The sequence below is a fragment of the Aulostomus chinensis genome, chromosome 11 (genome assembly GCF_037954235.1).
Source record: "Aulostomus chinensis isolate RoL2024-O1b breed Wild chromosome 11, RoL_Achi_v1.0, whole genome shotgun sequence".
Taxonomy (NCBI): Eukaryota; Metazoa; Chordata; class Actinopteri; order Syngnathiformes; family Aulostomidae; genus Aulostomus; species Aulostomus chinensis.
The window spans coordinates 29,148,825-29,161,324 of record NC_141330.1 but is presented as its reverse complement, the minus strand read 5'-3'; positions in this window follow the sequence as shown (position 1 = coordinate 29,161,324).

The following is a 12,500-nucleotide window of genomic DNA, read 5'->3' as shown; positions in this document are numbered from 1 at the left end:
GGGAATAAGAGGGGGGGGCGATGCAGGCGGCGGTTGGGGCTCTGGTGGATCTGTGGAAACACAGAGAGACTGCGAGACACCAAGGCCAAACTACAAAGTGTAACAAGTAGTGGTAATGACAGTTCCAAAAATGTGCAGGGAGGAGAGGAGGAGAGAGGGGGAGAGGAGAGGAGAGGAGAGGAGAGGAGAGGAGAGGGGGAGAGGAGGGGAGGGCTCCATGTAACCTGATGTGTCCCCCAGCAGTCTCAGCCTGTAGCAGCATAGCTATCAATGGTTCAGAGCTACCTGAACCAGTCCTGACTGAAGGCTCTGTCATAGAGGAAGGTCTTAAGCCTGGACTTAAACGTAGTTAACGTGTCTGCCTCTCTGACCCATGGAGAGAGCTGGTTCCACAGTAGAGGAGCCGGTAACTAAAGGCTCTACCTCCCAGTCTGTTTTTAGAGATACTGGGAGTCACTAAAAGACCTGCATTCTGGGAGCGGAGTGCTCTGGTGGGACAGTAGGGACTAATGAGCTCTTTCAAATAGGATGGAGCTATTGACAGGGTGGACTGGACATATTTGAATTTTACTATGAAACAAATGGGATTCAATTTGACATTTATAAAATGGATTAATGCATTGAATAAAGACCCAATATCAAGGGTCAGGGTTAATGGGTACTGCTCCCAATTTTTTGATCTTAAAAAAGGTGTTAGGCAGGGGAACCCGATCTCGCCTATCTTGTTTGCATTGTGTATCGAACCGCTTGCTGAATTAATAAGGAGAAATGATCAGATTGAGGGAATAGAGGATGAAGGAGGTGAGATGCATAAAATTTCGCTGTTCGCGGATGACATTCTTTTGTTTATAAGAAATCCACAGTCATCTATACTGGCTCTTCTGCAATGCCTGAGGGACTATGGGGAGGTTTCAGGGTACAAGGTGAATGAGGGGAAATCAGAAGCAATGATGGTAACAGGATGTTGGCCGACATGCCTGGACGGACGGGTGAAATTCAAGTGGTCAAAAGGGGGCTTTAGATACCTGGGAATCATTCTCACTCATGCCACAAATCAGTTATATAAGGCAAATTATGATAAACTAATGTCTCAGATCAAAAATGACATGGAAAGATGGGAGGTGCTTCCTTTGTCCTTAGTTGGGAGGATAGAAACTATCAGGATGAATGTTCTGCCAAGAATGTTATTTCTGTTCAATGCTCTACCTATCACCGCTCCTGTATCTACCTTTACATTACTGGATAAGCTGATTTCCAAATTTATATGGCAGAACAAAAGGCCTAGAGTGAGATTGAAAACACTCTGTGCACCCAGGGTAAAAGGTGGATTGGCCTTGCCACATTTACGAAGCTACTACTGGGCAGCACAACTTGGAAAACTGGTTTCATGGATGAAATTAGATATGGACACAAGATGGGTGCATATAGAACAAGGTTCAGTAAAAAATGTGTCGCTTTCAACTCTTCCCTTTCTAAATTCAAAAGCAAGGCGTAAACTGAGGATACAAAATGAATATGTTAATCATACACTAAAGGTTTGGGAAAGGACAAGACGATTGTTGAATTTACCTCTATCTCTATCAAGAGCAGCAAAAATAACTACGGCATGTGACTTTCTGCCGGCAAAAATGGACTGTGGTTTCATTAGATGGGCAGGGAAGGGCCTAATCACAATAAATCAGTTATTCGAAGGAAGGACTCTAAGGGCTTTCTCACAGCTTCAGGCAAAATACGGTATTGACTCTCAGGATTTATTTAGATATTTTCAAATTCGGCATTATTTGATGACACACAAAGAGTGGGACAACATTAAAGAAGCTCCATCTAATTTTGAACAATATTGGATTGAGACAGTTGAGAATAAAATGAACATTAAAAATACAATATCTTGCATATACGGCAGAATACGTATGGACACTTCAATGGATACACTGGATGTGAAAGCTAAGTGGGAACTGGACTCTAATGCCGTGATTGCTGACGGAGAATGGGAGAGTTCTTGGGTGCCCTGGCAGAAATGTTTAAGCAGCCCAGCCTGGAGGGAATTCAGCTGGAAGTTAAGAGTAAGATATTTTAAAACTCCTTTGATAATAGCTAGTTACGACAGCAACTGTTCCCCCCTGTGCTGGAGAGGTTGTGGCAAAACAGGGGACTTTTCCCACATCTTCTGGGACTGTCCTAAATTGGTAAAATTCTGGGAAGAGGTGAAACGACAAATAAGTGAGATTTTAAAAATAAATAGACCAATTGAACCACAGCAACTGACTTTGGGTACAGCATCAATAATTGATTTAGGGAAAAACCAGGTGTTTTTGCTAAGGGTTCTTCTGTTAATTGCACATAAAATGATCACAGTAAATTGGCTCAAACCCCACCCACCCACCCTGGACCAGTGGTACCAAAGGCTTAAGGATGTAAACTGCATGGAACGCATAACAGCAACCCTACGACTTCAGACTGACTTATATCTTGAAAAATGGGCACCCGTTATAATGTATTTGGAGAGATGAGAATATTGTCTCTATTTAACTGGTCTGGATGGTATTTTTATTCCTTGTTTTATTTTATGTTATTTTATTTTATTTTTCTCCCTCTTACTATTGTGGACATAATTAGACCTGCAAAGAATATTGTGTATTGAGTACCTTGTCATAAGGTTTTGGAATGATGTGTGTGACTCTGTCAAGGAACCTGTTCTAATAAATGTTCAAAAAAAAAATAGGATGGAGCTTTATCATTGAGAGCCTTATAAGTTAGCAGAAGGACTTTGAAGTCGATTCTAGATCATACAGGAAGCCAGTGGAGAGAAGCTAAAGTGGGAGAGATGTGTTCTCTCTTCTTAACTCCCGTCAGAACCCTGGCTGCTGCGTTCTGGACCAGCTGGAGACTCTTTAGAGAGTATTTAGGACATCCTGACAGGAGAGAGTTGCAGTAGTCCAGCCGAGAAGTGATAAATGCATGCACCAGTTTTTCAGCATCACTCTGGGAAAGGATATTCCTAATCTTAGCGATACTTCGCAGATGGAAGAAGGCGGTCCTAGTCACATGCTTTATGTGGGAGCTGAAGGAAAGGTCCTGGTCAAAAATGACCCCAAGGTTCCTTGCAGTTGTACTTGAAGTTAGGGTGATGCCATCTAGAGTAGAGATCCGATTCAAGAGTGTGTCCCTGTGGTGTTTTAGGTCCAAAAATTATTACCTCAGTTTTATCTGAATTGAGCATTAAGAAGTTAGAAGACATCCAGGATTTCATGTCTTTCAGGCAGTCTAGCAGATTAGTAAACTGGCTTGTGTCGTCTGGCTCCATCGACAAGTAAAGTTGTGTGTCATCTGCATAACAGTGGAAGTTGATCGAGTGCTTCTGGATTATGTCACCTAATGGGAGCATGTAAAGAGTGAAGAGAATCGGTCCTAAAACTGAACCCTGTGGTACACCATATGTAACTCTGCTGTACTCTGAATGGTCATTATTAACATGAACAAACTGAAACCTGTCTGATAAGTAGGACTTAAACCATTTTAGGGCAGTTCCTTTAATCCCAATGTCATGGTCTAGTCTCTGTAGCAGGATGCTGTGGTCGATGGTGTCAAATGCAGCACTGAGGTCCAAAAGGACAAGCACAGAGACAAGACCTCTGTCTGAAGCTATAAGAAGATCATTAGAGACTCTGACCAGTGCTGTTTCAGTGCTATGGTGTCCCTGAATCCAGACTGGAAGGCTTCAAAGAGCTCGTTGCTGTGCAGATGTTCATGTAGCTGCTCCAGGACAACCTTCTCAAGGATCTTGGAGATGTAGGGGAGGTTGGATATTGGCCTATAGTTGGCTAACACATCTGGGTCAAGAGAAGGTTTTTAAGTAAAGGGTTGATGACAGCCACCTTAAAGGCCTGTGGCTCATAACCTGTGACTAAGGAAAGATTAATTTGATTTAATATAGAAGTGTTGACTAGAGGGAAGGCATCCTTAAGGAGGCTTGTTGGGATGGGATCCAGCAGACAAGTGGCTGACTTGGAGGAACCGACTGCAGAAGTTAATTCTGACAGGTCGATGGGGGAGAAGCTGTCCAAGTGAGCACCAAGTCTGGGAGGTGCTTCTATGGGGACTGTAGTCTGTCCTCCATTACTGGCAATCTTCGTTCTAATATTCACAATCTTTTCAGTAAAGAAAGAAAGGAAGTCGTTACTGCTGAGAGTTGGGGGATGCATGGCTCAACAGCACTATGGTTCTTGGTGAGCCTGCCCACGGTGCTGAAGAGGAACCTGGGGTTGTTCTTATTCTTTTCTATCAGGGACGAGTAGTAAGCGCTTCTAGCATTATGGAGTTCTTTTTATATATTAATAAACTCTCCTTCCAGGCTTGGCGGACTTCCTCGTGCTGGCTGGAATGTGTCTTCCTTTCCAGTTGTCTGGTCTTCTGTTTTAAGGCACGCAGCTCTGGGCTGTACCAGGGAACTATTCTTTTCTGGTTGATAACCTTCTTCTTCAGGGGAGCTACTGCATCAAGTGTCCCAAGGAGTGCTGCTGCAGTGCTGTCCACAAGATAGTCTACCTGCGAGGGGGTGAAATCAGCATAACTGCCCAATATATTATTACAAGATGTGGCAGCAAGCTCTGCTGGAATAAGCTCCTAAATCTAGAAACAGCAGTGTCAGATAGACATCTACTGAAGCGGGACTTTTTCCCAGGTAGGATATAATTTGTTAAAGTAAATTCAAATGTAATTAAGGAGTGATCAGACAAGACGGGGTTCTGAGGAAGAACTATGATGCGGTCAGCTTCTATTCCATAAGTGAGTACTAAATCAAGGATGTGATTAAAAGTGTGAGTGGGTTTGTTTACCCTCTGACAGAAGCCAACAGAATCAAGAAGCGACTTAAACGCAGTGGCCAGAGAATCATCATTGACGTCCACATGGATGTTAAAGTCACCCACTATAATGACTTTGTCTGAGTTCAATGCCAAGTTAGACAGAAAGTCAGGGAATTCTTCTAAGAACTCAGAATAAGGTGCAGGAGGACGGTACACCACAGCAAGTAAGAGTGGTTTCTCTGCTTTCCAGTCTGGGAGGGAGAAGCTGACAGTCAGGCTCTCAAATGAATTAATGAACAATTAGGTGGAGGGTTAAGCACCAAATTTGACTGATAGATTGCAGCTCCTACTCCTCTGCCAGTGGTACGAGGTACATGGTAGTTAATGTAACCAGGAGGGGAAGATTCATTTAAACTAACATACTCATCTTGCTGCACCCAGGTTTCAGTGAGTGCTAATACACCAATCTGATAATTAGTAATTAAATCGTTCACTAGGAGAGACTTGGATGCAAGAGATTGAATATTAAGCAAACCACATTTAATAGTTTTACTGGGTTGGTTTGCTGGAGCAGTTGTTTTAATTTGAACTAAGTTGCTATAAGTTCCTCCTCCAGATTTGGGTGCAGGCTTATAAAGCCTCAGGGCAGACACAGTTTCTATAGGCTGGTGGGTGACAACACCAAGGAACCAGCAGAGGGGCGTGTTAAACTGCAGCTCTGCCTGCTGGTCTGAACTCTGGTTGCTTGTCAGGGATTAGTATGGCTAACAAACTGGCCTCTGTTCCTAGATAAGAGAGATGCACCATCCAAAGTAGGATGGACGCCATCTCTCCCAATCAGACCAGGCTTTCCCCAGAGGAGCTCCAATTGTCTCTGTGAGCCACGTTGTTATCTCAGCACCACCTGGACATCCAGCGATGGAATGAACGCATGCGGCTAAACATGTCGTCACTTGCTAAATTGGGCAGCGGGCCAGAGAAAATTACGGAGTCACCGAAGCCATGTTAACTTTAGTTAAAAAGTTCAAGTCAAAGCATAGGCACCATAGTTGTTGGTCCATCCAAAAAAATGGGTGTGAAAAGAGTGTATGATAAGAGACATTATTGCTTGTATTGTTCTAAGCCTTATGCGAAGATGACAAGGCATTTAGAACATGCACATGAAGATAAATTTGATGTAGCTCGCGCTGTTAGCTTTCCAAAGGGCTCGAAGGAAAGGAAAAGACAGTTAGATTATATCTGGAACAGAGAAAACTATGCCCACAATGCATCTGTTATGGAGTCAGGAAAGGGAGAATTAGTGCCATTTAAACGTCCTCCTAATGAGGCACAGGGAAAAGACTTTATGCACTGTGCGTACTGTCAAGGACTTTACTTACACAAAATTCTATGGCGACACATGCGTAATTGTCAATTCAAACCTGGATCAGTTGCCCCCAAGCCAGGACAGAACCGTGTTCAGTCCATGTGTGCATACACAGGACCCGTACCGAAAACAACGAGTGAACAGTTGTGGGCAGTAATAATCTCAATGAATCCTGACCCAATCACACACATAATAAAAAATGACCCAGTCATTGTTGATTTTGGGCAACATTTGTTAAATAAAAGAGGCACATCAACAAAGAATACAGATCATGTGCGAGAGAAGATGCGAGAATTGGGAAGGTTGATTCAAGGTGCCAGGAGAGTGACCTCCTTGAAAAATATGGAAGATCTCATTAATCCACAAAAGTTCCTGGAGACTGTCAAAGCTGTCAAATTTACACGCGGGCATGACAGTGAATCAAACAGGTTCCTGATTCCATCCCTGGCAAACAAACTGGGGCACTCCTTAGTTAAAATAAGCAAACTCTTAAAAGCCAAGGGTTTAATCTCAAACGATGAAAAGCTTGTTAAGGATGCCACCAATTTTGAAGCTGTCCATAAGGAAAAGTGGCACGAGTTGATCTCAGCTGCAGCAGTGAGGAACATCAAGGAAGCAAAATGGAATATGTCCAGTGTCATGCCCTTCACCAAAGATGTCCAAAAACTGCACGTATATCTCACTCAAGAGCAACATAAATGGTACACATTCCTCTCTGAGAGTCCCTCAGCAAAGGTCTGGAAGGAGCTGACAAAGGTGGGTCTTGTCCAGCTCATCCTCTTCAACCAGCGCAGAGAGGGAGAGGTGGCATGCATGCCCCTATCTGCATTTCTATCAAGAGACACCTCTGTTCCACACGATGATCTGGACTGGGCACTCTCCGAGGTGGAGAAAAAACTCTGCAGGCACTTCACCAGGATTGTTGTCAGAGGAAAGCGAGGACACCTAGTGCCCATTCTTCTCACTCCGAAAATGCTGAGTGACATAGAACTCCTTGTGTCACAGAGAGAAGCTTGTGGGGTTTTTAAAGACAATGAATACCTGTTTGCACAACCAGGGGCCATGACACACTTCCGAGGATCAGATTGCTTCCGGTACTTTGCAAAGCAATGTGGTGCTGCGTGTCCCAGGACACTCACATTGACCAAGCTGAGGAAGCATGCCGCAACATTGTCAACAGTGCTAAACATGACAAACACAGAAATGGACCAACTGGCCAATTTTCTCGGCCATGACATTAGAGTCCACAGAGAGTATTACCGGCTGCCCGAGAAGACCTTGCAGCTTGCTAAAGTCAGCAAACTCCTGATGGCTCTTGAGTAGGGTAGAGTGGCTGAGTTCAGTGGGAAAACTTTGGATGAAGTTGAGATTGACCCTGATGGTATGTAATTTGTTTTGCTGTATTTGCCATCCATTCCCTTTTGATTGAGTAAAAGAGTAAATTGCCCCTTGTATGACTTCTACAGAAAAACTTCTAGACAGTGATGAAGATGACGAGACCATGCATGAGGGAAACCCTATTGATGATGGTAAGTCTATGTACTGTGCGGTCAGGTTACATACTTTACTTATATGTAAATGAATTCGCTCTGTGTTTTTTGTTTATGTCCCTGCATGTAAAGGTACATACTGTAAATGAGTATTAGCACTTGGAACTTAGCTTGCAAATATGTGTTTTTATTGGGTGGGGGAGTTTTAGTGCAGTGTGTTTCTTCAGACATCCTCATTAAAGCAGCTTGTGGACATGATGAGAAAGAAATCCACATAACTGTAATTCATGTTGGTTAAATCAAGCATACTGCTCCTCTTGGGTTTTTTTGTCAAGTGGAGATCTAATATATTGAAATGTCTTGCAATTATTGTAACAAAAATGATCACATGATCAGTAGTATTGATAGATTGCTACAATATGCTCAAGATGTGAATGAGGCACTTTTACTGGATTAATATGATTTTGCCACTCCCGTTCATCTGTGGATAACATAAAGGACATGATGAAATGGCATTTAAAGACAGGAAATATTTAGTGCACTGTGATGATGATACCTCTGCATCAATTTGTGGGGGGGAAACTATAGACTGATACAGAATTGCAACGATTCACTTAAGCTGAAGATATTTTTTTATTACGTATGGTTAGGCTATGTAGGTTAAATACACACTTACCTTTGTTTACTGCCAAGATGGTATGAGACTGAAAAAGGTTACTTTCCATACAACCACCAACAGAGGAGACACTTCCCCCTCCTGAGAGGGATGAAACGCCACTGGTACCACAGGAGGAGCACCCACCTCCTTCATCAGATGATGAGATACCATCAGGAGTCAGTGCTAAGAAACCTTCCTCCAAAGATTCGTTGATTTAAAAATGCACGTTTTTAAATTTGGACTAAAATCAATAACTGTTCTTAAGACATAAATATTACAAATAATTCCAATGAGAAGAGACAAAATCTTTACATTACTTTTAATAAAAACTTTTCCATAGAAGCACACCTGGAAGAAACCGAGAGGGATGACATGCCACACAAAAGAACCAAACCACACGAGAGGCGCAAACCACCATCATCAGATGATGATGAGATGCCATCAGTAGTCAGTGCTAAGAGGTCCCCCTCCAAAGGTAAACTCTTAGAAATAACGCTGTTTTTTAATAGAATGTATTATCACTGTGTTGCAGTCAAAGTATTGTCATAGCGGGCACACCTATTTGTAATTTTACACTGAAACATATTTTCTGCTTCTCTTTTGAGATGCAACTGCAGCTGCCCCAAGCCGTCCTTGTTTTCCTTGTTCTTCCCACATGAATCACAAGATCACATGTGCAGTGAGCAGAATAGACTTATCTGGTATTGAATCATCAGGAAAGACGACTTTCCTCCATTTACAGCACAGCAGAGGGACTTAAAGACCCATTTTCACTGACTTTGTCACCCTAAATCACTGATGGCAGTCAGAGGTTTATTAAATGCTTCATTTTTAATTTCATTCTTTTTTTTAAATCATTTATTGACCCTTGAACTCCAAATCTGGAACTTTTGTGTCTCTGTTGTTTATTCAATGAATGCATGATCCTTGGTAAACGTGACTGATTGAACTTTCCAATGACCTAGCCCAGAGGCATTTTTTCATATTGGCGATATAGGAGGTCGCCTAGGGTGAAAACTACGTACAGTAAGGGCACACCAGAACAATGTAAGTCTATGTAAAGGGCAAGTATTTTCATTTTGATCAAGGAGCCTGACCCATGATTGAAAGGCTTCAGAGCTTTAGATAGGAATTCAATCACAAACTCCTTTGCTGTTTCAATCACAAAACTCCTTTTTTTCACACCCTTCAAGGCAAAGCCATGCAGAGGAAGAAATGTCCCTGGCAGAAGACAGAAGTGCAGGCGGTGGAAAGGCACATGATGAAGTTCATCAAATCTTTTATTGTGCCAGGAAAACTGGATTGCGAAAAGTGTATAAGGGCTGAACCTGAAGCCCTTAAGAACAGGGACTGGCAGAACCTCAAATTTTACATTTACAACCGCATTTCAGCGTCCAAAAGGAAACTGCAATGTTAATAGATGTTTTGTTACCAATTCCCTGGTAAGGCAGTCCCCCCCCCTCAAAAAAAAGGTGTCAAGGTCTTCTGTTTGATTTTTGTTCTAAATATTCTTTAAAAAAAAGTCTAAGAAGAGGTTTTTTTTGTTTGTGTACCATTTGACCTCATTTTAGTCAATTTTTGTCAGTTGCACTCAATACAAGCTGTTTTCATACCATCAATGTGAGTGTGCAATATCTATGTGTTGACAATACATTTAGCAGACAAAACCATAAAATTAGATGGTTTTATTTCAATATTCACAGTCATTAATCGTCATTTGATGGTTTAATACAGATACTTACTATTTGTCAATACACCTAGTGCAATGTCCCCAGGAATCCCATTTAATTAGAGGGAACCTTGTGTGAATTCTGTAAATAAATTTACATATTATTCAAATGAGGTCCCCATCAACAATGAAAAAACGTTTTTTCCCAAGTCCCCAGGAGGTATGGTCCAGCCATCACTTCATCAATTCTGATATTTGAAGTCGTGTATGAGCTAACAAGGCCATACTGGCTATACTTGATTTTTTTCATAGCTGTATACCACTTAGAAAGGGTGGTCCCCACATGTGGTGACTAGAACATTGGTCCCCGCAGACCATAAAAACCCGTATGTGTGTGTGTGAGCATGCGTGTGTGAGTGTGAGCATGTATGTGTGAGTGTGTGAGTGTGAGCATGTGTGTGTGTGAGCATGTGTGTGTGAGCATGTGTGTGTGAGTGTGTGAGTGTGAGCATGTGTGTGTGAGTCTGTGTGTGAGCGTGTGTGTGTGTGTGTGAGCATGTGTGTGTGTGTGTGAGCATGTGTGTGTGTCAAGTCAAGTCAAGTCAGGTTTATTTGTGTGTCACCAAACCCAACCAAAGTTCTGTCCTGACTCTTTCCAAGTAGAGCAGGTCCAGCACCTCCCTCCTTCAATGAACCTCCACCCAACAATTCTCCATCAGCAGCACATCCTGCAACAGCAGCCACCAGAACCTTCCTTTACCAGCAGGAAGGTGGAGCAGATCCAGGATCAGTAGGGACGGAGAGAGAGCAGGAGAGCAGGACAGAGACAAAGACAGAGAATGGAGGAAGACAGAGAGACAGAAGGAGAGAGAGGGACAGAGATAAAGAGAGAGAGAAAGGAGGAGAGACTGATGGACAGAGACAAAGACAGAGAATGGAGGAAGACAGAGAGACAGAAGGAGAGAGTGGGACAGAGATAAACAGGGAGAGAAAGGAGGAGAGACTGATAGACAGAGACAAAGACAGAGAATGGAGGAAGACAGAGAGACAGAAGGAGAGAGTGGGACAGAGATAAACAGGGAGAGAAAGGAGGAGAGACTGATAGACAGAGACAAAGACAGAGAATGGAGGAGGACAGAGAGACAGAAGGAAAGAGAGGGACAGAGATAAAGAGAGAGAAAGGAGGAGAGACTGATGGACAGAGACAAAGACAGAGAATGGAGGAAGACAGAGAGACAGAAGGAGAGAGTGGGACAGAGATAAACAGGGAGAGAAAGGAGGAGAGACTGATAGACAGAGACAAAGACAGAGAATGGAGGAGGACAGAGAGACAGAAGGAAAGAGAGGGACAGAGATAAAGAGAGAGAAAGGAGGAGAGACTGATGGACAGAGACAAAGACAGAGAATGGAGGAAGACAGAGAGACAAAAGGAAAGAGGGACAGAGATAAAGAGGGAGAGAAAGGAGGAGAGACTGATGGACAGATGGGGACGTGAGCAGGTGGAGCTACGGGTGGCAGCTGGAGCCTCTTCAGGTCTGGAGCCTCCTCCAGCAGCACCAGGATCTGGGATGAGGGGAGCCTGAAGGCTCCAGAGAAGAAGATGAGTTAGATGAGCATGTGTGTGTGTGTGTGTGTGTGTGTGTGTGTGTGTGTGTGTGTGTGTGTGTGTGTGTGTGTGTGTGTGTGTGCATACTCCTGATGTTTGAATTTGAAGTATATTTGTGCGTGAGTGCATCTTAAACACTGGGATGGAGACTAACTGGTAGTATGGGGTGATGTCCCCTCCCCCAGCATGGAGGGGGGGTGTCTAATGGAGAAGAGAAAGGCTGGAGCTGAGATGCTGCCAGTCTGCACGTAGGCCACCAGAGGAGGGGGAGGAGGAGGGAGCACCAGCCTGGACTCCGGTTGGCAGAGCTCTTGTGGGGTGAAGTCTCACGTTGAGTGCTGGCAGGCAGCTGAGCCCATGGCGTCACGGGAGCGCATGAATAGTCATTGTGGGATATGATGAATGTAATCATTCAGTCTGGGCTGAATTCGAGGTGAGGAGGAGAGCGAGGCTGATGCTGAGGGCCGAGGAAGACCAGCCTTCTCAGACGAGCGAGGCTTCCTAATTCTTCCCGCCATTGTCTCCTGTATGGATGTAGAGCGACACGCTGACACTCTGGAAGCTACCAGGCTCCAGCGGCAACCCGGCAGCTCCTCGGCTCGGGGCAGGCTGGCGGCAGCCCTGCCTGTTGTCAGTGGTGATGCTGCCAGCGCTGCGCCGTTTCCAAACCTTCACATACTTTCGCCTCATTGTTGCAGCCACCGTGACATTCAGACCAACATGCTCACATTGTTCATGCTGCTCCCAGCGAAATGTCAGGGCCCCTCTGTGCATGTGACTAAAATTCCTTTCGATTTGTCCTCGGCCCCCCCCGGTCTCGGTCCTTATTTGTGCCGCGCTGTATTTCATTTGAATATCAAAGAGGAAACGAAGGTGGCCAGACAATCTGAGCCCACCTCTCTTGGC